The sequence below is a fragment of the Panthera pardus genome, unplaced genomic scaffold (assembly GCF_024362965.1).
Source record: "Panthera pardus isolate Hobbes unplaced genomic scaffold, ASM2436296v1 HiC_scaffold_16, whole genome shotgun sequence".
NCBI classification, from domain to species: Eukaryota; Metazoa; Chordata; class Mammalia; order Carnivora; family Felidae; genus Panthera; species Panthera pardus.
Window position 1 is genome coordinate 136,266,254 of NW_026526721.1, and position 22,850 is coordinate 136,289,103.

The following is a 22,850-nucleotide window of genomic DNA, read 5'->3' on the forward strand; positions in this document are numbered from 1 at the left end:
GTCATTTGCAAATATCTTTTCCCATACCGTTGGCTGCCTTTTAGTTTTGTTGATTGTTTCCCTTGTGGTGCAGAAGCTTTTTTATCTTCATGAGGTCCCAATAGTTTATTTTTGCTTTTAATTCCCTTGCCTTTGGAGATGTGTCAAGTAAGAAACTGCTGCCGCTGAGGTCAGAGTTTTTTTTCTGCATTCTCCTCTAGGGTTTTGATGGTTTCCTATTTCACATTCAGGTCCTTCATCCATTTTGAGTTTATCTTTGTGAATGGTGTAAGAAAGTGGTCTAGTTTCATTCTTCATGTTGCTGTCCAGCTCTCCCAGCACTATTTGTTAAAGAGACTGTCTTTTTTCCATTGGATATTCTTTCCAGCTTTGTGAAAGATTAGTTGGCCATACATTTGTGAGTCCATTTCTGGAGTCTCTATTCTATTCCATTGGTCTATGTGTCTGTTTTTGTGCCAATACCATGCTGTCTTGATGATAACAGCTTTGTAGTAGAGGCTAAAGTCTGGGATTGTGATGCCTCCCACCTTGGTTTTCTTCTTAAATATTACTTTGGCTGTTTGGGGTCTTTTGTGGTTCCATACAAATTTTAGGATTGCTTGTTGTAGCTTTAAGAAGAACGCTGGTGCAATTTTGATTGGGATTGCATTGAATGTGTAGATAGCTTTGGGTAGTATTGACATTTTAACAATATTCTTCCAATCCATGAGCATGGAATGTTTTTCCATTTCTTTATATCTTCTTCAATTTCCTTCATAAGCTTTCTATAGTTTTCAGCATACAGATCTTGTACATCTTTGGTTAGGTTTATTCCTAGGTATTTTATGATTCTTGGTGCAATTGTGAATGGGATCAGTTTCTTTATTTGTCTTTCTGTTGCTTCATTATTACTGTATAAAAATGCAACTGATTCCTGTACATTGATTTTGTATCCTGCAACTTTGCTGAATTCATGTATCAGTTCTAGCAGACTTTTGGTGGAGTCTGTCAAGTTTTCCATGTATAGTATCATGTCATCTGCAAAAAGTGAAAGCTGGACTTCATCTTTGCCAATTTTGATGCCTGTGATTTCCTTTTGTTGTCTGATTGCTGATGCTAGCACTTCCAACACTATGTTGAACAACAGTGGTGAGAGTGGACATCCCTGTCATGTTCCTGATCTCGGGGAAAGCTCTCAGTTTTTCCCCCACTGAGGATGATGTTAACTGTGGGCTTTTTATAAATGGCTTTTGTGATGTTTAAGTATGTTCCTTCTATCCCGACTTTGTCAAGGGTTTTTATTAAGAAAGGTTGCTGAATTTTGTGAAATGCTTTTTCTACATCGATTGACAGGATCATGTGGTTCTTTTCTTTTATTAATGTGATGTATCACATTGATTGATTTGCGAATGTTGAATCAGCCCTGCAGCCCAGGAATGACTCCCATTTGATCATGGTGTATAATTCTTTTTATATGCTGTTGAATTCGATTTGCTAGTATCTGTTGAGAATTTTTGCATCCATATTCATCAGTGATACTGGCCTGTAGTTTCTGTTTTTTGTTTTTTGTTTTTTGTTTTTTTTTTTGCTAGGTCTCTGTCTGGTTTGGGAGTCAAAGTAATGCTGGTTACATAGAATGAGTCTGTAAGTTTTCCTTCCCTTTCTATTTTTTGGAACAGCTTGAGAAGGATAGCTATTATCTCTGCCTTAAATGTCTGGTAGAATTCCCCTGGGAAGCCATCTGGTCCTGGACTCTTACTTGTTGGGAGATTTTTGATAACTGATTCATTTTCTTCATTGGTTACGGGTCTCTTCACATTTTCTATTTCTTCCTGTTTGAGTTTTGGAAGTGTGTGGTGCTTAGGAATTTGTCCATTTCTTCCAGGTTGTCCAGGTTGTTGGCATATAATTTTTCATAGTATTCCCTGATAATTGCTTATATTTATGAGGGATTGGTTGTAATAACTCCATTTTAATTCATGATTTTATCTATTTGGGTCCTCTCCCTTTTCTTTTTGAGAAGCCTGGCTAGAGGTTTATCAAATTTGTTTATTTTTTCAAAGAACCAACTCTTGGTTTCATTGATCTTCTCTACATTTTTTTTTAGATTCTATATTGTTTACTTCCGCTCTGATCTTTATTATTTCTCTTCTGCTGGGTTTGGGGTGTCTATGCTGTTCTGCTTCTATTTCCTTTAGGTGTGCTGTTAGATTTTGTATTTGGGATTTTTCTTGTTTCTTGAGATAGGCCTGGATTGCAATGTATTTTCCTCTCAGGACTGCCTTTGCTGCATCCCAAAGCATTTGGATTGTTGTATTTTCATTTTCCTTTGTTTCTATATATTTTTTAATTTCTTCTTTTATTGGCTGGTTGGCCCATATCCACCGGAGTGGCACAGACCCTGTGGACAGCTACTACCTACAAGTGATGCAGCATTGCCTGTATTAACTCGAGGTCAATTCTGGATATATAGATATGTCCCCCCCTCCCTGTTTCTACTCCTTACCTCTTCCCTCCCTTAGGCTGGTTTCTCTGGTTATCGGTCTTTCTAAATAGGCATATTTAATCCAATGTCTTGATACGTGTTCCACACCTCCTTCTTTACACTCCTTTCTCTCTCTCTGGAATAATCAATGTTTGGTTATTTTTTAGAGAGAAAGAGAGAGAGACAGAGCATGAGTGCGGGACGGGCAGAGAGAGAGAGGGAGACAGAATCTGAAGCAGACTCCAGGCTCTGAAGTGTCAGCACACAGCCTGATGTGGGGCTTGAACTCACAAACTGTGAGATCATGACCTGAACTGAGATCGGACCCTTAACTGACTGAGACACCCAGGCATCCCATGTCTCTTCCCTTCTTACTGCTTCTTATTATCCTGTTAAGGCTTCTGAGTACTCTCCTTCATGTGGTAGATGGAAAATAAACTGCCTTGTTTCAAAAATAGGGTATCTGGCTTCTCACATGCTGTTTGTAAGAACTGGTCACAGGAATCTACTAAGCTCTAGGGACTGGGAAATATAACCTATGATGTGGGGCAAACATTTTACAATGGCAATTCTACACTACGGAAGAAAGAACATGAAGTTTGGTGAATATGTAGCTATTTCTATTACTGGAGACATTGTACAGAGCCAAGAGGAAATATTACCTTTGTTCTTTATAAACTTGATGAATTCATTCTAGTCATTCTTTTGTAAGTAAAATATGAGCATATCGTATGTACCAGACTGTGACCTAGACATTGAAGAGATAAGGGTGGGCAAGGCACCTCTTGGATGAATCTATTTGGGAAGGTAGACAGAAACAGAAAATGTAACAATGAGATATGTGCTATAGCAGAAGCACGGACAAAGGGTCATTGGGAACAGAGGTTGAAGTGCCTGATTCTGTAGAACAATGCAGAAGGTCTCCATGAAGAACTCCCAAAGAATGAGTAGGAGTTCAGCAAATAGGTAACTGGGGGTGGGCACTAGGCTAGGGTTTTCATTAGGGAGGGAATAATTAGTGCAAAGGCAGGGAGAGAATTAGAACCACCTGTGTTCTAGAGCTTTGGGATTTACAACAGGCAGAACAGGCTTCTGTTATGGAAGATGTTTGTACAAGGGTGTGAGAGTAATAGAGGTGCACTAGAAAGAGGAAGTAAAGACGGTCAAAGGAAGTAGGCTTGCATTAGGTCAAAGGAGTTCAATATTTTCTATTTACTTTTTTGGGAAGATGATGGGAAGCTGAAAGAAATGGATGCTCTGAGTCTTTTTTCCTAATAGATAGGTGTTGGGAGACTTGAGAAAGCTTTGCAAGTTCCTTCTTGGCTCATTGTTCCCACTATGGTGTTTTAGGACTGACAGAATGAACTAAACATTGAAGGTTCCCACCCTTTAGGAGTTTCTGGGTGCAAAACGTGAACAGAAAGTTTATCGAAAATAACTAATGGAACACAGTTTTGTTTTGTGTTTGTGTTTTGTTTTTTCCTCTGTCATCCTCAGGAGTGAGTTTTGTGCTGGGTGTGTTGAGAAAGTGCTCATGGTGTGGGCATTTGCAAGTCATGTTATTGTGGCTTTAAGAAACTGTAGGGAAATCTTGGCATTCCAGAGGCTGGGAAGGAAAGTGTCTCCAAAAAGACCAATGTAAATACCTAGATAAGTGTACTCTTCTCTTGCAGAATATATACGTTTCTCTGTTGATTCCCAGTGGAATATTAAAACCATTTTTTAAATGATTAATGTGCTCTGAGCTTCAGGCACAAGAGAAAAGTAATATCATGAAGTAAGTGAATGACAGGCCATTATGAGTGACATGGTCTCAAAACCAAAAATGTATGTGGAAACTTTTCCAAGGTTTGAGTATAAATATTGGTAAAAGGAAAAGGATAGTGATTTTAAAAAATTTTTTGGTGATGTGGGTCAGCTACGCTTGACTCATTTGTGTCAAAAAGTCCTTTACTGCATATGACTACTTTTTAAATAACTTAAAGAGAGAAAACACAGGAAAAGTAATGGATTCTCAGCCCTAAGTCTTTGATCTCTGATTTGTTTGGTTACTTGATTTTTTTTTTAAATTTTTTGAAGGATTTAAGTGGATACAAATGTTCCAAAGACATGCTATTCTATACCTCTGAAAGATAAAACAAATCTTTGCCAGAGAAGTAGCAGTTGAAATATGCATAAAGCATGTGAATATGCAAATAGAAGACAACAAGCCCGAGTAATTATTTTAAAGATTCCTTTTAAGTCCTTTCTCTGCATTGGCCCTTTCTCAGTGTTTTTGGAACCTTGGCATGTCTATTCTTAACTGAGTTTTTGTGTTTGTTGGACTGTTAGTCTTGATCTCAGAATTTCATTTCAACATAGAGTTTGGTTAGATGTTTGTTCCTCTCTGGCTGCTACTTCAGACTTGAACTGTTAGTGAACATGTCAGGGGCATTTCCTGGTTAAGTGAGGCCTTGGGACCTCTGGTTGGCCTGGAACCAGGTCCCGATGATGCTATTTCCTGCTGCTTACTTAAATTAGTGAGAGTGGTTTTGTGTTCATGTTTTGGCTGCTTGCCTCTAGCTTTGTCCAAGGAGCTTAGATTTCTATTTTTGTTCAATATGTGACCTACATTCTCTAGAGAGTTAAGAACCTCTTTGTTTTTGAAGAATGGTTACAACATCCTTTTTGAAAGCACTCTTTCCCTGTCCCATCACCTTCGATGTTTGAAGTGTTTCCCATGTTCCGTATGTGACTCTGGCTGAAGTTAGTAGCAACACAACTTTACATCTGTGATGTCTCCATGTCCTTTCTCTTTTCTCTATGTGGGTGGTCACTTGAAACTGTGCTTAGTCATTTGGTTTCCTTCTGTTCAGAATATCCCTTTTTGCTAAGAGTGTACAAAAGCTGCAAAATGCATACTGGGCATTATTTAGGATTAACATGGTGAGGACACTTATAACCTACAACTCAAATTCTGCCCGGTATAGGAGTGTTAATACATTAATTCAATAGAGATTTACTAAGTAAATAGTATGTGCCAAGCTGGCACTGTAGGAAGCTTTGAGGATACAAAGAGGAATAAGATGAAGTCATTGTGTTTTTTGTTTTTTGTGTTTTTTTTTTGAGGATTTCACAGTTTGGTATAAAGTGACAAATAACCAAAGATACAATAACTGCACAATGTGTTGTATTCTAGAAAAAGGAGCATAAGATGCCTTGAAGAAGACATTGTCCTTGCCCTTGAGGACTGCAGCTTAGTAGAGAAACCATGGTGCTTGGAACCTAAATAAACAATCAACATCCTCCTTTTTTTTTTTTTTTAATTAATAGAGAATGATGTGGTATATTCAAGGTTTTATGGTAGAGTAGACATGGTTTCTTCCTGTCTTCATCATTTTCCTATTTTTAGGAATTCCTCCCGGAAATTGTTCTCAGGTTTCATTTCATCAGATCTGTGTGGGATTGTCCCTACACTCGGCTTCAGCACTAAACTAATCAGTGTATTCCATACTCCGGACTGTACCATGAGCACATGACTCCAGCCAGGCCAATGATGGTGAGTCCTGAGACTTGAGATTATAGAGAAATACTTTTCTGTTAAAGCATCTGGGAGGAGGAATCGGACCTAAAGTTTCCTAAATCCATCTTTGCACATAAAAAATGCTTCAGAATGGACCAAGATGTGGACGGGAGAAAGGAGAAATGAAAATATTATAATTGACTCCTGACGACCTCATCTGAACCCTTGACTTAGGCTAGTTTTCTTCTTGCATTTTATGGTCCTGTGATCCTCCAGTTTACCATTTGGCTCAAGCCAGTTTGTGTATCTGTTCTGTTTCTTGTTACTAAAAAACAAAACAAAACACCACACCTGCTTGACTTCTATAGGAACCAAAAGTTGGTTCCCTAATTCTGCTTGGGAGAAGTATTCACAGAAATATGTCTCCAGCTTGCAGTTCAAAGGATGAGTAGAAGTAGACCAGATAGAGAAGGGAAGGGGCATTCCCAGCAGCAGAATCAGTATGGCGGAGAAAAGAAGTGAGAAGAATGATGCCATATTGTTTGTGATACACAAAGCGGAAGAGGTTGTTCCTTTTCCAGTGTCTTATGTCTGAGGTCTTCTTTCTTCCATTAACAGAACTTGATGTTTCTAATAAAAGAATGAAGATATGCTACACTTTATGACAATAGGCAAGTAGATCTTCAGAGGGCACAAGTAGAATTGTCATGTGGGTGTGTGAAGTGGGATACTTGAGCCACCAGTAACTGAAAACCTGACAGACATTAACTTAAAACAAGAGAACATTTAGTGTCCACTTAACCCATTGGAATGCTGTGGGTTCAGGGCTGGAAATTAGGTCCAATATCATCTAACTCATTGTTTTTTCACCCTCCCCCTCTGCCATTTGCACCACATTAGCTTTGGAACTCCAGCTTTTTGCCTCATGGCTGACAGATGGCTGCTAGGGTTCCAGCATCTCATTATACCCAGATTGCCAAAACAGAGAACATGGAAGGAGACAAGAAAGCTGTCTTCATTTGCATCTCTCTCTTTTTTAAATCACGGAGGATAACATGTCACAAAAATCATCTCCTACCAGTAGATTTTTCCTTACAGATCATTGGTCAGGGCTAGGTTACAGACTGATCTTTTTTTTTTTTAATTTTTTTGTTTATTTATTCTTGAGAGATAGAGACAGAGCATGAGCAAGAGAGGGGCAGAGAGAGAGGAGGAGACACAGAATCCGAAGCAGGCTCTGAGCTGTCAGCACAGAGCCTGACACGGGGCTCGAACTCACGAACTGCGAGATTGTGACCTGAGCTGAAGCTGAGTGCCTAACCGACTGAGCCACCCAGGTGCCCCTCTTTTTTTTAAGTTTACTTATTTTGGGTGAGGAGCAGGGAGAGGGAGAGAATCCCAAGCAGGCTTGTGCTGTCAGCCCAGAGTCCAGTGTGGGGCTCAATCTCATGATCTGCGAGATCATGACCTGAGCTGAAATCGAGTGGGACACTTAACCCACTGAGCCACCCAGGCACCCCAGTTACCTACTGGTCTTTAAGGGAAATGGGAATGCTGTGGTGATGTACACCAGTCATTTCATATCATGGAACTGAGAATATTGCCAAAATGAAATTAAGGGTCTGTTAGCTCAAGAATAGTTGCTATGAAGATCAACATGGTCTGTTAGAAGGGTTGTTCTCAATGAGGTGTCAACATAAATACACCCGCTCTGTCGGATGTAACCTACTTTGCTCATGGAGCTGCTTCTCATGATCAGTCATTTATAGGACAGTTTTAAAACCAACACCATTCTTGGCAAAGCCCATTTGAATCTGGCTTTAAGTTTGAAACGTACTCTTTTTTTGACCAGTAACTTGAGCGTCTATTTTAGGGGATACACTAGTAGAAAATCACATCAATAATAAAGGCATGGGAGTTAATAGTGAGTAATGACAGTGTATATGTGTTTATTGGCTTTTCTTATCAAGATGCATTTGTATAAATTTGTCTCATTTGTACAACGCCACCTAAGAAGCAGCTGTTTTTTAGTCTAGCAGTGAAAAACTTGAAATACAGGAAGTTTAAAATACTTTACAAAGCTACATGTAAGTTAGGGAAAGAGCTGGGTCTAGAAAGAGCAATCTGGTACCTCTTCTGTGATTTCCTAAAGACTTCAGGAGCTGAATGTAGTCTTTGCTCTATTTATCTAATAACCTTCCTTCAGGGCGTTCAAGGTATTGAACGTATATATAGAGCTGCAGAAAATATTTCTTCCCCCAGAGTCAGTGATGATTTTAATATCTTGAGGGTGAATAGACATTGTTAAGTCACTTTGATAATGCTTTGGGTCTGGTGATAGGACTCGTTTACCTTCTGGAGCATCTCCTATCAGAGACACCTTGTGTGTTCATTTGCAGTAGAAGTTTAAGGGATTGTAGAAATTTCTGGGTCTTGTTGCAGAACCTGAAAGAGGCAAGTGTAAACACAGTGCCATTACCATCTTTCAAAGTCTTTCTTTCACTGTCACTCCTTCGTATATCAGGTATGAAGCACCACATATATTGTATGTTTCATCTGGGGAAGGGTGTGATGTACATGATAAATGAGAAAAACACTGAATGTAGACTCACAACATTTAGATATACATCTTCATTGTGTTTTTTGTCTGAGTGATGTAGGCAAGTCTGTTGGCTTCTCTCAGGCTTAGTGTCCTCAACCATTACATGGGAAAGACAACCATGATGTCTCATCCTCATAATGCTGAGGATGCTTTTGAAAATTTCAGGTGTTTTGTGAAGCTGAAACATTTGTGAATGCGATTGTCATATCATTTTTATTTTTCCTCCCAATTTTCATCGTATTACTTCATCCTTGGTATTTTGTTCCTGAATTTATAGATTTGAAATCAAGTTCTGGCTTGATGTGTCTAAGGCCATTTGTGGTGCTCTTCCAAGAGCTGTCTATTTATGAGGAAATACTTACCCCTCTTCCTTAGTTCAGTTCTCTGGATTTGTAAAATTCAGGTTTTCTGAGCCTTAGCACTATTGACATTTTGGACCAGATATTTCTTAGTTGTGGAGAGCTGTCCTGTGCGTTATAGGGTGTTTATCGTCTTTAGTCTCTACCCATAAATATCAGCCTCAAAACACCCTTCCTTCATCATAGTTAGGATGATCAAAAAAAAACCCAAAACCTCCAGACATTGGCAAAAGTCCCTGGGGAGGAAGGGAGAGGGGAGCTGAGGTAATATTGCTTCCACCTGAAAAACAGGGATTTAATTTTATAGTCTAAATTTTCCTCTGTCAGACTGAGACAGATTTGTATTTGTTTAATTCAACTTCAATAATACAACATAGGTGGTATGTTTGAACAGTATTTGGTTCAAAAATGAGATTTTGAAATTATTTCATAATTCAAGACATTTTGTGAAACTAGGCACATTGTGCTTTGGAAGTACAATATAATTGAATTTTAAAATAATCCTATTTTTCCAATCAGATAGGCTCTATCCATTTAAGTCATAAGTTTTCTTTTTAAAAGAATCTGTTCCTGGGTAATCACAATATGGAGACCTAAATTTTTTACATTGCAAAACGGAAGCCCTCCTTATGTAGACGTTACTAATATGAAAGATGACATTAAACCCGTGGCCACTTCTATTTGTGCTGCAGATGAGATTATGACAGGGAAGACATTTAAATGACATATGCATTTGATCTTACAATTGTTGAAAATAAAAATTAGTGTGGGTTTAATAAGAAAATGTATTTGAAAACCTAGATGTTCTAAAAAAAAATGACCTATAAAATATTCATGAGGGAAAAAATTAAACTTCAATTAATTTAGTAGTTACCTTGACTCTTGTAGAGCAAAGCAGTTTTAGTACCCAGAGGCTTAAAATCCCTTTGCTGTAGACTGGTGATAAATTCATTGTTGGACATGGTAAATAGGCCTACTCAGTTGATAGGTTTGAGGCCTCTGTAGCAATGACAGTTGGGTTGTTACTGAAAAACCTTCTCTCCACCAAATTTATACAAATAGGAAGAAACTCTGTTTGATACCAGGGAGGCCAAAATGGCCAAAGGAAGAGACTACAAAACACTTCCCTTTGCATTTGTTTATGTAGCCTCACCACAACGAGCATTTGTGTTCAGAAGTCTTGATGGAACATTTGTTAGGGAATATTTAAATGAGATGGTCAGTGGGGCTGTGTATGGGAATATTTGGTTATGAACATCTTGATTGATAGCTCTGGTCCCATCTCTACATATCTTGCTCTAAAAAGGGATTGTTATATCACCAGTTTATGCCTGTGGCTCTGGCCTAAGTTTTGACAAAGAGAAGTCACTTGTGTTTTTGTTTCTAGAAGCTATTCTTTTTTCCTTAGACTTCTAGAAATCGGGCAGTTGCCTTCTAAATAACCTTCTAGATATTGTGTAGGTTAGGATAGTTCAGAGAGAAGGATAAGGGTAGAAAAAAGTGTCGAGACCAGATTTGACTCTGGGAATGGACCTGGAATGACATTTGAGGGAATAGGGTCCTTTTACCCACAAATTGTTCATGCTTAAGGTTCCTTGAAGTCGTGTCTTTGTCTTATTAGTATGAACATATACCTTGGCTGGTTGAAAGATTTTGCCAAATGTTCTATAGGTAGTTTCTCTCTCAGGAAATCATCCATAATTTCTTTCTTTCTTTTTTCTTTTTTTTTTTGGCTTTTCCAAGAACTGGAGCTCAACATAGAACCCTGGTGGGTCTTTAGTGGACAACTTCACTTTCTCAAACTTACAGTGTTTTAGCCAGGACTTTGAGTCCTTAATTTTCTCTTGCCATAAGAAAAAAATCAATTATAGATGACTGGTTGTCGGGAGGTAGGAACTGAGGTGGAAACAGAGGAATTCCAAGGGCAACGGAAGCCATCTAAGGCTTTTAAAGCAATTTTGTGGCTTACTGTTCTATTAATAAATAAAATTACTCTGGCTGCTCCCTGGGGGTTGAATGTGAGAGGATCAGAATGTGTGTTGGAAAACCTGTTCAAGTATTTCAGTTGTCCAGGTGAGAGATGTTGGTGGATAAGGGTAATAGTGGAATAAAAAAAATGGAAATATTTAAGTATTTTGTAGGTAAAACCAATAGAACCTGATAGATTTGATGTAGTATATGAGAAAGAATGAAATCAGAGATGGGACCTGGGTTTTTTGACTTGAGTAACAGGATGGGTCATGTGCCACTTACTGGCATAAGTAATGGTTGGGAAGGAACAAACATAAGAGAAAATGAAAACCTGAATTTTACAGGTATTAGTTTTGGCAAGCTTATAAGGCATGAAAAGTATGCAGTTGGATATATGTCTGGATCCGAGGAGAGAGAATTACTGTATTTTGATGGGGTGATGTGCTTACTCTCATGTAACTCTTTATTTATTAGGCTTCTTGTGAATAAAAGCATTTAATGAGAGAAAATTGGCTTTTTAATTCAATCTTTTTACCTGTCTGCTCACATGAGCAGCCTCTAAACTGGAAATCCTTCTGATTGGCATTGGTGCTCATGTTCCGATGATGATAGCAGTTTGTTTGTCTTCATGGTAAATGGGGTGTCAACCTGGTTATCTCAGATCGGAAGACTCCTTCATAGTTTAATCTCAAAGCTAAAAAAAGATTAATGGGAAATGTCATAGTGATACATCCCATGCTTAGAATCCAATAATTTCATTTTAATCAGTTGCACATTATTGGTAACACTGAATCATAACTTTGCTTTTCAAAGATACCATGACCTTGCACAGCTGTGCAGAGTGAATAAAAAAAATCTGGATCTACTTAGTACATTTTATTAGAACTGTTGATATTTACTCTTTTTAAGAGAATATTAGTGCCTTTAAATTATCCACAAAGTGTCATACAGTGAAATAAAACAACTTAAGGGATTGTTTAAAAATACGTAAATTTTGCACAATGTAGTAAGTATATATGACTCCAGAATGCTACATTAAACTGTAGGGGTGTGAAAGAAACATGGCTTTTACTACTTCATATTTTCTTCTCAAAATCCTCTCTATATTTCAGGAGGTGGAATTTCATGTTGACAGCTCAATATGAAATCCTAATTCATTTTGGATAATTTGGAAATGAAACTGAAGAATACCATTTGCTAACAGATAATTTACACTGCAAGATTTATTTTGCATAATATATTTTTATGAGAATTTCTGAATTCAGAAGGGAAGATACCCTGGCATCTTCTCCTGCATAATATATCGTCTCTCAATATTTGCTTTAGTATGTTTTGAGTTCCTTAGGGTTGGAAGTGTTATTACTGTAAAAGTAATTTTAACATTCTCTTTGATAAAATATGAAGGAAAAAAGAATAATCTGTCTATTGTCAGAACATATCATCATATGGTTCAGGTTAGAGAAACAAAAGGAACTTGACTTTCAAGCAATTGGAAAGTATCTTAGAACTCAATTAGCCAAGTATTTGCATGCTTCAAATGGTTTTTGTTTGTTTTCAACCGGTGACAGAATCGCACTCCTATTTTGATAACATGCTATTTAAAGTTCTGGTTCCTCTTTACTGTCTCAGGAAGTAGAATATAATTGGATGAGAAAGGTTTCACAATTAGAAACAACACAAATAGATCTTGGGAGAATTCGAAATGTACAACTTATCTCAAGACCTGAAATAACTGTTTTTCCTCAATTATTTTTACTTGTCAATAACATTTTGAAATACATTATTAATAATGCCTTGTAATGGGAGAAGATGATTCAACTGCTATGCAGTATCTGAGTAGGTAACAATCCACAATCTATTATTGTGATAGAAATGCCAAAAGTAAGGTCTGCATGTCTAAAACCTATGGTGGATTTTTGTATTTTGTCTGGTCTTGGGAGTTCTTGCTTTTTACTCATGTGAAATTACCAACATGGATTTTTGAGCATGTTGGTGGAGACTGAAAAAGATGATGTCACTTGAGCAGAATCCAGTTAATTCCCTGAAAGGCAGTATGAAAGTGCTTCAGGTTCAACAGCAGGAAGAACTATGTTTGAAACCTGTATTTTATACATACAAGCTGTGTGATACTGGTAAGTTATTCAACCCTTGGAGCCTCAGTTTCCTCATCTGTAAAGCAACATCCATCTTAGAAGTTATATGAAATAAAACAGTGCCTGAAATAGTATGAGCACCTAAGAAATATTTAATAATTATTTTTATTAGGTCTCTAGCTTGCCCAACCTTGTTAGTGATTTTTCTCTAACCCAAGCTAAATCATTATAAAGAGTTTATATACAGGAGAAAACTCCTAGTTTGTTCAGCCAGGCTGAAGACGCATTGTCACAAAAGTTTTTTATAAAGTATTGTAAAGTTGAATTCATAAGATTATAGAATGATAAGGGCCCATTGAACACATGATCCAAATACTTATGTATAACTAAGGAATTTGAGTTGAAGCTTCCTCCAAGTCCCATAGCTACTTAAAAGCAGAGCTGTTGTTACTACACAGGCCTACTTATTCTCAGTCAAGTGTTCATTTATTACTACTACACACTGCCTCATAAAGTCTGAGATGACTTGAGAAGTAGGTTAACATAGGAATGTGTGAATGCTAACTTTGACCTGCTTCACAAATTTAGGTTGCAAATAATGACCTCCAGAAGAAATCTAGCTCCAGTCCTCATTTGCCAGATGAGCAGAAGTCTAGTAGTTTTCTTAGGGCTCCTTCCCCCCTTAATGTATCCAAGAACCCCAGAACCTTATGCAGTATGGAAGAGGGGCGATTCTATTGACTCCCATATCCTAGCAGACCAGAGAGAACCTACAATCTCCTCAATCTAACTTGCCCTTGCTTCTTGCTGCCAAATGGCACCTGTGTGGACTGTAGGATATAATATGGTACAAAAGGTGCTTGCTGGTCCAGAAGCTCTAAGGGAGGATTATCTAAGACTATGAGTCTTTAAGAGAGTGCTATCCCATTCTCTTGGTTCAGAGTTAGGTTCCAAGGAATGCTAGTTGATCTAAATAAGGCAGTTCTTCATGCAGACCCTTGTGTTCCTTATGTCGTCATTCTCCACAATGCCAGCTCCTCCCAGTACAGAGCTGCAGTTTTCCTTTTCCTTTTCCTCTGTGGGATCTGCACAGCACAAGTCCACCATTTTCTCTTCAATCCCAGAAAAAAAGTTTGTAATATACTTGTGGGACAATAGCGCTATGCATTCATGCTTCAATTGCTAGTTATGTCAACTATCTCCAGATGGCTGTGCATGATTTCATCTTTGAGGAGGGGACCAATTCCCAAGACACAGGCCCCTCTGGAGATGAAGGTGAAGTCTGGCATCTCTCCCGAAAGTAGGGAAAAAGTGAATGATGCTGAACTGGGCACATAGAAGACCTTTCATCAATATTTTTAGAATTATTACTTAAAAACATTAGATGTGAAGTCTGTATCAGGGTATCGGAATGGTATACCTTATATTAATTCAATGTATTTATAATTTTAGGTTGTTTTTTTGTCTCCTGTCTTTGGTTTTTATCCAGTTAATCTCTAATTGTGTGAGAGACTTGCCAGTGAATTTGCAGTTTGATCCTTTGCTAAACTGAAATTCTCTGTGATCTATATTCTCAACATAATACGTATGCATGTTTATATACACGCATGTGTGTGTGTTCAGATTTTTTTTTTCTAAAAATACACTTCAGATTTAGCAATGTTTTAGTGGATTTGGGTATTTGTAATATTTTTATTTTGGCCACATTCATAAACATAAAAACATAAAATCCATGGATCTATCCAATACCCAGCTGCAGCTTTCAAATATGCTGTACTTGATAAACTTCCAGATTTGTTTTAATGGTAGAGTCATCCATATAGCCAATCTGGCTCATAAAGCAATTCCTGTTTGAAGTATTTGGCCCATAAAGGGAATACAGTGAATGGTTGTGGGTCACACTTAGTCACATCATTTCATTCTCTTGTCAGACAAGGTTGAGAATTGCCTGGAGGGACTGTTATAGTCTCCTTGGACCTGTGCTTCCTTAGAAAAGAATGTGGCTATTTGAGAGATTTATTCCAAGCAAAAGGCTACATAAATGGAGAAGTACTATTGTTATTACGATTATTTAGTTTGTGACTGGAGTTGGTCCTGGAGGTGAGATGCAGGTACTAATGTTCTCTTAAGAGATGGAGATCAGCCCTGAATATTTCCATAGATGTTTCTTGACCAGAGGTGTCTTGATAGAGTTTCTCAGGGTCAGTTTGAAGCTAAGAAACCTCACAAACAAATGGGGTTCTGTAAAAGTTAGAAGCAAAGTTTCTGTGAAACCAGGCCAAAATTCCAAACTTGGAACATCAGCCTTTGGTGTGAGGGTTTGATCCAGACCTTTGGATTCTTTTTAGTTAACTTTTGAGAGTTCAGGACTGTTTGCTTGTAAATCTATTCCATAATGTGTTTTCAAAATGTGTTTTTAACAATACCCTAGACATTTCAGGAGTACCCTAATTTTGAAAAAAAAGTGTTAGTTGGGGGTAGAACAGAATAATGCTTTAGAGCATTATTCAGGATTCTACAAATGTAATTTTGAAGTATTAAAAAAAAAAAAGGAAACACCAATTTCATCTTCCAAGATCTGGGCTGGGAAATTAAGTGAAGGCCCAATTGTAGCCCCAGCCATTTATCTCAATCTGGTTTCTTGTGGGCATGTCTTTATGTGCTGGTTCCAAGATTTACGATTGGGATGTGAGGGGAAAATGAGGAAGAGGAAGTTTCTCATGGGGCTTCAGTTCAGCACTTTATCAGAGTTCTGCATTGATTAATTGGGTACAACCATTACCTAAGTGGTATTTTGGTTCTCATTCTGCTATAGTGTCCGTAATTCCTTTGGGAGCACTCTTCTGGGAAAGTTGTACTTTGACTTTAGGACAGGATTCAGGGATTTATGAGTCCTTAGACTTTCCTTTAATACTAAATCTCTTAATCATTGATATTAATTTATTTTCTGTTCACCCATCTGTATCATCTCCATATATGGCTCTCCCTAAGATCCCATTTTCCCCCCATATCTTTAATGTCTTCTTTCAAATTGGAATTTCTTCTGTCTTCAAACATTTGACAGCTTCCCTTCCTTGAAAAGTCAACAATAACCTAATTGCCTTCATTTAGCCTAGAGGTCTTTCCTCTCCACTCTTTTATCCTTTAGCCATACTTCTCAGACAGGATTTTGATAATGATGACTCTTTCCTTACCATTGGCTTTATCCATATTAAGCCCTATGATCTGGTTATCACTCAATTGAATCCTAACAAACCGATTTGTGATTCAATTTGTCTGATGTAGTACAGGGAGAAGAGTATAAGCAGCAGAATTAGGAGATGTCCTATGAGGCGGCTCAAAGCTGAGCAGCTAAAAATGAAGGCAGGCTTTACATCTTCTGCAACTTTACTATCCAGTATGGTGGCCACTAGCTTCGTGGGGCTCTCCTATCTTATAAAAAGGCTAGTGTAACAGGGGAACTGAATTTTAAATTTTAATTTAAATTCAGTGTTAAAGAATGATACTTGTTTCCCAATAACTGAATTATGTTTGGGGAAAAACTTGGGTATGTCAACGTATTTTCTCAGCTGTACATTTTGGGAGATCTATATAGATCAAGTATTTCTGATCAATTTAGCACCCAAATTGGGATGTGCTGTAAGTGTAAGATACATGCCAGTTTTCAAAGACTTAATACTAAAAAGAAGAATATGAAGTATCTCATTAATATTTTCCAAAAATCTTACATGTTGAACTAATAACATTTTATGATATGCTGAGTTAAGTAAAATATATTATTTAATTTTATCTCTTTTTACTCTTCGAATGCAGCTACTAGAAAATTTAAAATTACACGTATGACTAGCATTATATTTTTATTGGACATTATTGCCTTGGAAACATAGAAGGGACTGACTTCTAAGTTTACGTCTGGGCTGGAGTTGGAAAGCAGCTACTAGTGAGTTAGAGAATCAAGGGTCTGTCTCAGTGATAGGAAGTTTATTTAAAACGCCTGGTAGGGATAAACCAGAATTACCAGGTGAGAAAAAAAAGCCCAGGACTATGTTTCAGGCCTGGATCCCAATGAGGAGAAGAAGGACCACAAATGGGGGCGTCCAACTCTGGACACGTGATGCAGTGTGGCTGCTGCAATGAGGGCATGCTTTGAGTTATGAAGAAAATGAGTTCTTTGGAAATTGGGAGTTTTGTGAACAAAGAACAAAGTGAGCAGTTGTGACAAAGCATAGGGTATTCCCTCTTTGTATCTTTTTCTCTCCCTTTAACCAACACAAAAACTTCAAGGGGCTGAGCCAGAAATAACTAGTATGAACTTAATCTGCCCTCTCACTGGTGGCCTAGGACAACACCTGTTATAATCCTAAATCAAAAATAATTTGAGGGGGATGTTCTAATGTTTTGGCATAGGAAGCTCACTCTCCCTCAAGATAAGATACAATGTTTTTAGTTACTTTTTCCTTTATATAGTAAAACCTTGGTTTGTGAGCAGAAGTCATTTCAGAAACATGCTTGTAATCCAAAGCATTTGTATATCAAAGCGAATTTCAAGAACCATTGGCTCAGTTGTGATCATGAGACATTCACTGTCAAGTACTATTCGTATTGCAAGACATTGCTCGTTAATCAAGTTAAAATTTATTAGAAATGTTCATTTTGCAGAACACGGAACAACTTACTGTGGTCCAAGGTTTTACTGTATTTAGCTTTGACTTGACAATTTCATTAGGACTTTTCACATCTGCTTTACCTGCTATGAACATTCTGTTGTTAGATATGGAAAAACCTAAAACAAATAGATGAGGTAAAACTCACCCAGAAGTGATACCTTGGAAACTCCAGGGGCCCTCCACATAATTACTTTCTCCTATAATGGGAATTATAAGTGTGGTTCTGTGGAGCAAAACTGGAAGTTCAAATTTCTTTCCTACTTTCTATTTTACTCCCAATAGCAATTCTAGGTCTAGAGGTGATGGTTACATGGCTAATCCCAAGATCAAGGGTTTTGCTGGAGAATCAGAAAGATTCCATCCTTTTCAAATATCTAGAATCTTCCTAGTTCTTTGCCAGCTACAGCCTTTTTCTTACAAGAAGGGCATACATTTTTAATAAGCACATCCTGGCCTCCAGAATCTGAGGCCTGGCTTTGTTCCTAACTAAATCTAGCATGATACATGTATTTTAAATTATTTTAGAAAGAGAAAGTGTGTGAGTTGGGGAGAGGGAGGGAGAAAGGAAGAGGGAGAGAGAATCTTACACAGGCTCCACATTAAGCATGGATCCTGACATGTGGGGCTCAATCCCACAACCCTGGGATCATGGCTTGACCCAAAATCAAGAGTGGGATGCTCAACTGACTGACCCACCCAGATGCCCCAAGGCCTAGCATGATTTTAAGCACAGCCTGTAAGTATGGTGATCATCACTTTCTTCATGTGTAAAATATGGATAATACTATCTATGTCGTGAGGCTTTCTTGGGATTAATGAGATTAAGTTGCAAACTTTTTATCACCGTGCTTGGTATATAATAAGAGCTCATGAAATGTGAAAATTTTTGTGTTTTAAACATCCTTTTGGATAATTTGCATTTTATTTCTTTAGTCTCCATAACCATTTGGCGAGGAAAGGATTCTCATCTGTCTTTTGTGCCTGAGAAGACAGAGGTTCAGAGAGAGAAACTAATAGCCCGAGATTGCCACATTTGAAGTCATAAGCAGCCTAAGTGGTTAAGAGCACAGACTGAATTCTGGAGCTGTGTGATAGGAACAAATACAGGGCCCTTCCTCTGCCTCCATTTCTGCATCTGTAAAAATAGAGAAGAATTGTAGCTGTCTCATAAGATTTTTAAGAACTTAAACTAACAACATTTCTGAACACTTGGAACAGTGCCTGGAACACACTAAATGCTAAAATGGTCTGTTACTAACATATTATTTTGTTTTTATCTCGGACTTGAAAATGAGTAAAATTGTCTAGGTTCTTGCTTTAATATTTCCTTCAGTTTTAGGTAAGAAATGTTAATTGCTTTGGAAACAAAGCATTCCTCTCTCATTCTGTGGTAGCTCAAACCTGGTTAAAGCCACTTGTATGCATTCTTTTATAATGATACAGGTGAACAATAGTAACTTTATTTTTTGGTCCTCAAGCAGTGACATCTTTTTGTAGACCACTGTAAAATTGGGATCGTGCCTGTTTCATATTTCTCTGCAAAATGCCAGGCTCCCCCTGTGGCTGGAATTCTTACCCCATATGACTGACGTCTAACAAATGTTCTACTGCCAAATGTACTCTTTTCCTTTGGCTGGGCGTCTGGGTTTGGCTCCAGTGTTCATTTCACTTGGGAGATGTGGTGTCAATCAAGACTGTATTGCTGGGTAAGATAAGTGGGCAGAGAACACATTTTAGAAGCCGTTTCACAGAGCTTTGGGATTGTACCTGAGCTGGGAGATTTAGCAGAGAGATCTCAGGCTTTCGTTTGCTCTGTGCTATGCCTGTATGATGTGTTGTATAGGGTTTTTCTTTGCCTTTTAAATTATGACCTTTGTGAAGGCCAAAGCCTTTGTGTATATTCAGCTAGATCTGTCATAGAGAGGGCACCAAAATGATCAATACATATATATAAATTCTATACCGTACCTATTCTGAGAGCATTCCTTGTAGACTAAGATCATTCTAATACTGCATGCTAGTGTTTGCACAATCTTTTAATAGAAGGCACTGGAAAAAGAACAGAATTTATGCTCAAATAATTAGAAGGAGATTGAACTTGAAACACCTGAATTTTTCAACCAATGATTTTAAAAAATGGTAAAACAAATGAACAGTTCTCACTGTCTGTATTTTTCAATACATTCCTTAATACCCATTGAGCCCATCGCCCCTCCCACAACCCTTCCAGTAACCCTCAGTTTTTTCTCCATATTTAAGAGTCTCTTATGTTTTGTCCCCCTCCCTGTTCTTACATTATTTCTGCTTCCCTTCCCTTATGTCCATCTGTTTTGTCTCTTAAAGTCCTCATATGAGTGAAGTTGTCTTTCTGGGGCTAATTTTGCTTAGCCCAATACCCTCTAGTTCCATCCATGTAGTTGCAAATGGCAAGATTTCATTCTTTTTGATTGCCAAGTAATACTCCATTGTGTGTGTGTGTGTGTGTGTGTGTGTGTGTGTGTGTGTGTGTGTGTATACACACACACATATACATACACCACATCTTTATCCATTCAACCATCGATGGACATTTAGGCCCTTTCCATACTTTGGCTATTGTTGAAAGTGCTGCTATAAAATTGGGGTGCATGTGCCCCTTTGAAACAGCATACCTATATCCCTTGGATAAATGCCTGGTAGTGCAATTGCTGGGTCATAGGGTAGTTCTATTTTTAATTTTTTGAGAAACCTCCATACCGTTTTCCAGAGTGGCTGCACCAGTTTGCATTCCCACCAGCAATGCAAAAGAGATCCTCTTTCTCCAAATCCTCACCAACATCTGTTGTTGCCTGAGTTATTAATGTTAGCCATTCTGACAGGTGTGAGGTGGTATCTCATTGTGGTTTTGATTTGTATTTCCCTGATGATGAGTGATGTTGAGCATTTTTCATGTTTCAGTTGGCCATCTGGATGTCTTCTTTGGACATGCATGGACATGTCTTTTGCCCATCTCTTCACTGGATTATTTGTTTTTTGGGTGTAAATAAGGTTTTGTGGGAGCACAGTGATTATTCATTTAGGAATTATCTATGGCTCTATCATATTACAGTGGTTGAGTTGCTTATGGCTTATGAAGACAAAAATACGTATGTGGACCTTGACATCTTCTCAGTTCTGTCCTTGATCACATGTAAACAAGTGAGCCTGGCAGTTTTCCAATAAAACTTTATTTACAAGCAGGCTAGATTTGGCCAATCCTTGGTAAATTGAGAAAAAGAAGGCACTTTAGAGTCAGATATACCAACTATGTGACCTGTGAAGCAACACTTCACCTTTGTGAACCTCAGTTTGCACAGCCTTAAGACAGGGATATTAATGCTTAGATCACATGATTGTTAAAAGGATAAAAGAGGAAAATGTATGATTAGGAAGTAGCACATATGAGATCCTCTCTAAATGTTTGTTGGCACCTTTTTATTTAACACCTCAGGCCTACAGACTATCAGGAATTTACAATTAAAATGTAGGGAAATATCACCTCCATCAAACACCACGGGAGGTGTTTGTCCCAGAAAATGGGGACAGAGAAAAGATTTAAATTAAAAAAAAAAAAAACAAAAAACTTGGGGCACCTGGGTGGCTCAGTCAGTTAAGCCACTGACTTCAGCTCAGGTCATGATCTCACCGTTCAGTTCATGAGTTCAAGCTCCTCATTGGGCTCTGTGCTGACAGCTCAGAGCCTGGAGCCTGCTTCAGATTCTGTGTCTCCCTCTCTGCTTCCCTGCTGATTGCATGCACATGCTCTCTCTCATAAATAAATGTTAAAAAAACCCCACAATTCTTTAATGTTTATTTTTGAGAGACAGAGACCGAGCACGAGTGGGGGAGGGGCAGAGAGAGAGGGAGACACAGAATTTGAAACAGGGTCCAGGCTCTGAGCTGTCAGTCCAGAGCCAAACACGGGGCTCAAATTAACGAACTGTGAGATCATGACCTGAGCCAAAGTTGGACACTTAACCCACTGAACCATCCAGGTGCCCCAAAAGATTTAAAATTTTAAAAAACATGTTTAGTTTCATTTAAGAACTCTAGTTTGGCTTGTATGAATAGATATTAAAAAGGGGGAGAATAATATTTGCAAACCCATATCATTTTAACATCCCAGACTCCAATTTAACATCAAATTTTGAAAAACACACTGTTTTAGATACATTTCATACTCTTAAATACTGAAGAACCTAGTGTAGTCTTATAATGTTTGGAATGTTTCTCGATGTTCAGAAATATCTCTGCCACATCATTAAACCAACTATTCCTCACGATTGCTTTTAAAAAATGAAGCATCCAGGACTAAAAGCTAGAAAAGCATCTGTATGCATGTTTCAAACCAGTGAAAAATGAAAGTGTTAGAAGCAAACGATGCCCTTGGGCCATTGCAGGAATGTTGATCCCGAACATCATCCATCACCAAATTTTGAAAGTGGGATTGTGGAATATTCTTGTTGTACCGGGCTTAAAAAAAAAAAAAAGTCCCTTGCTTCCATTTATAACCTATTTTCTCCTCTAAGTATAGTACAGTTTACTTCCTTTACCTCCGTGAAATCAAAAGCTTCTGGCATAAAAATAAAACCTACACTGTAGCATCCCAAGACAGATGGGGACTTCTGAGATAGACTCGTGCCTCTGGGTTGGCTGAAATCCCCACTCAGTGGTGTAAACTTGCACAAGAAACCCAACTTCTCTGGTCTTTTGTTTCCTCCTGTTTGGTGGGAATAAGATGTGCACTAATTATGTTACTGTAAATATTAATGGTATAATGAACATAAGTGGCTACTTGGTGGTTCCTAGACCCTCTGTAAGCTTATTTCTTCCCCAGTGTTCATATTATTTTAGAGAAAAAGATACAGAGCTGTGAATCTCAAATTGGGATACAGGACAACCAGAATGGCCACAGTGGTGTGTCAGGGGACAATTGAAGCCTCAGGTCAGACAGTAGGTATCTTGTCAGTGTATCACTTTTACTCAACATTTTAATTAGAATTTGAAGGTAAGTTTGAGCCCCACTTCTGTCTTTTTTTTTTTTTTTTTTTTTTTTAGACACAATAAGTTAGTTCATCTCTGTGACTCTCAATTTCTGTACCTGGAAAACAGGGATCATATACATCTAATAGGTGGCTTGAGGATAAATAAGATTATGTGAAAATGTAACCACA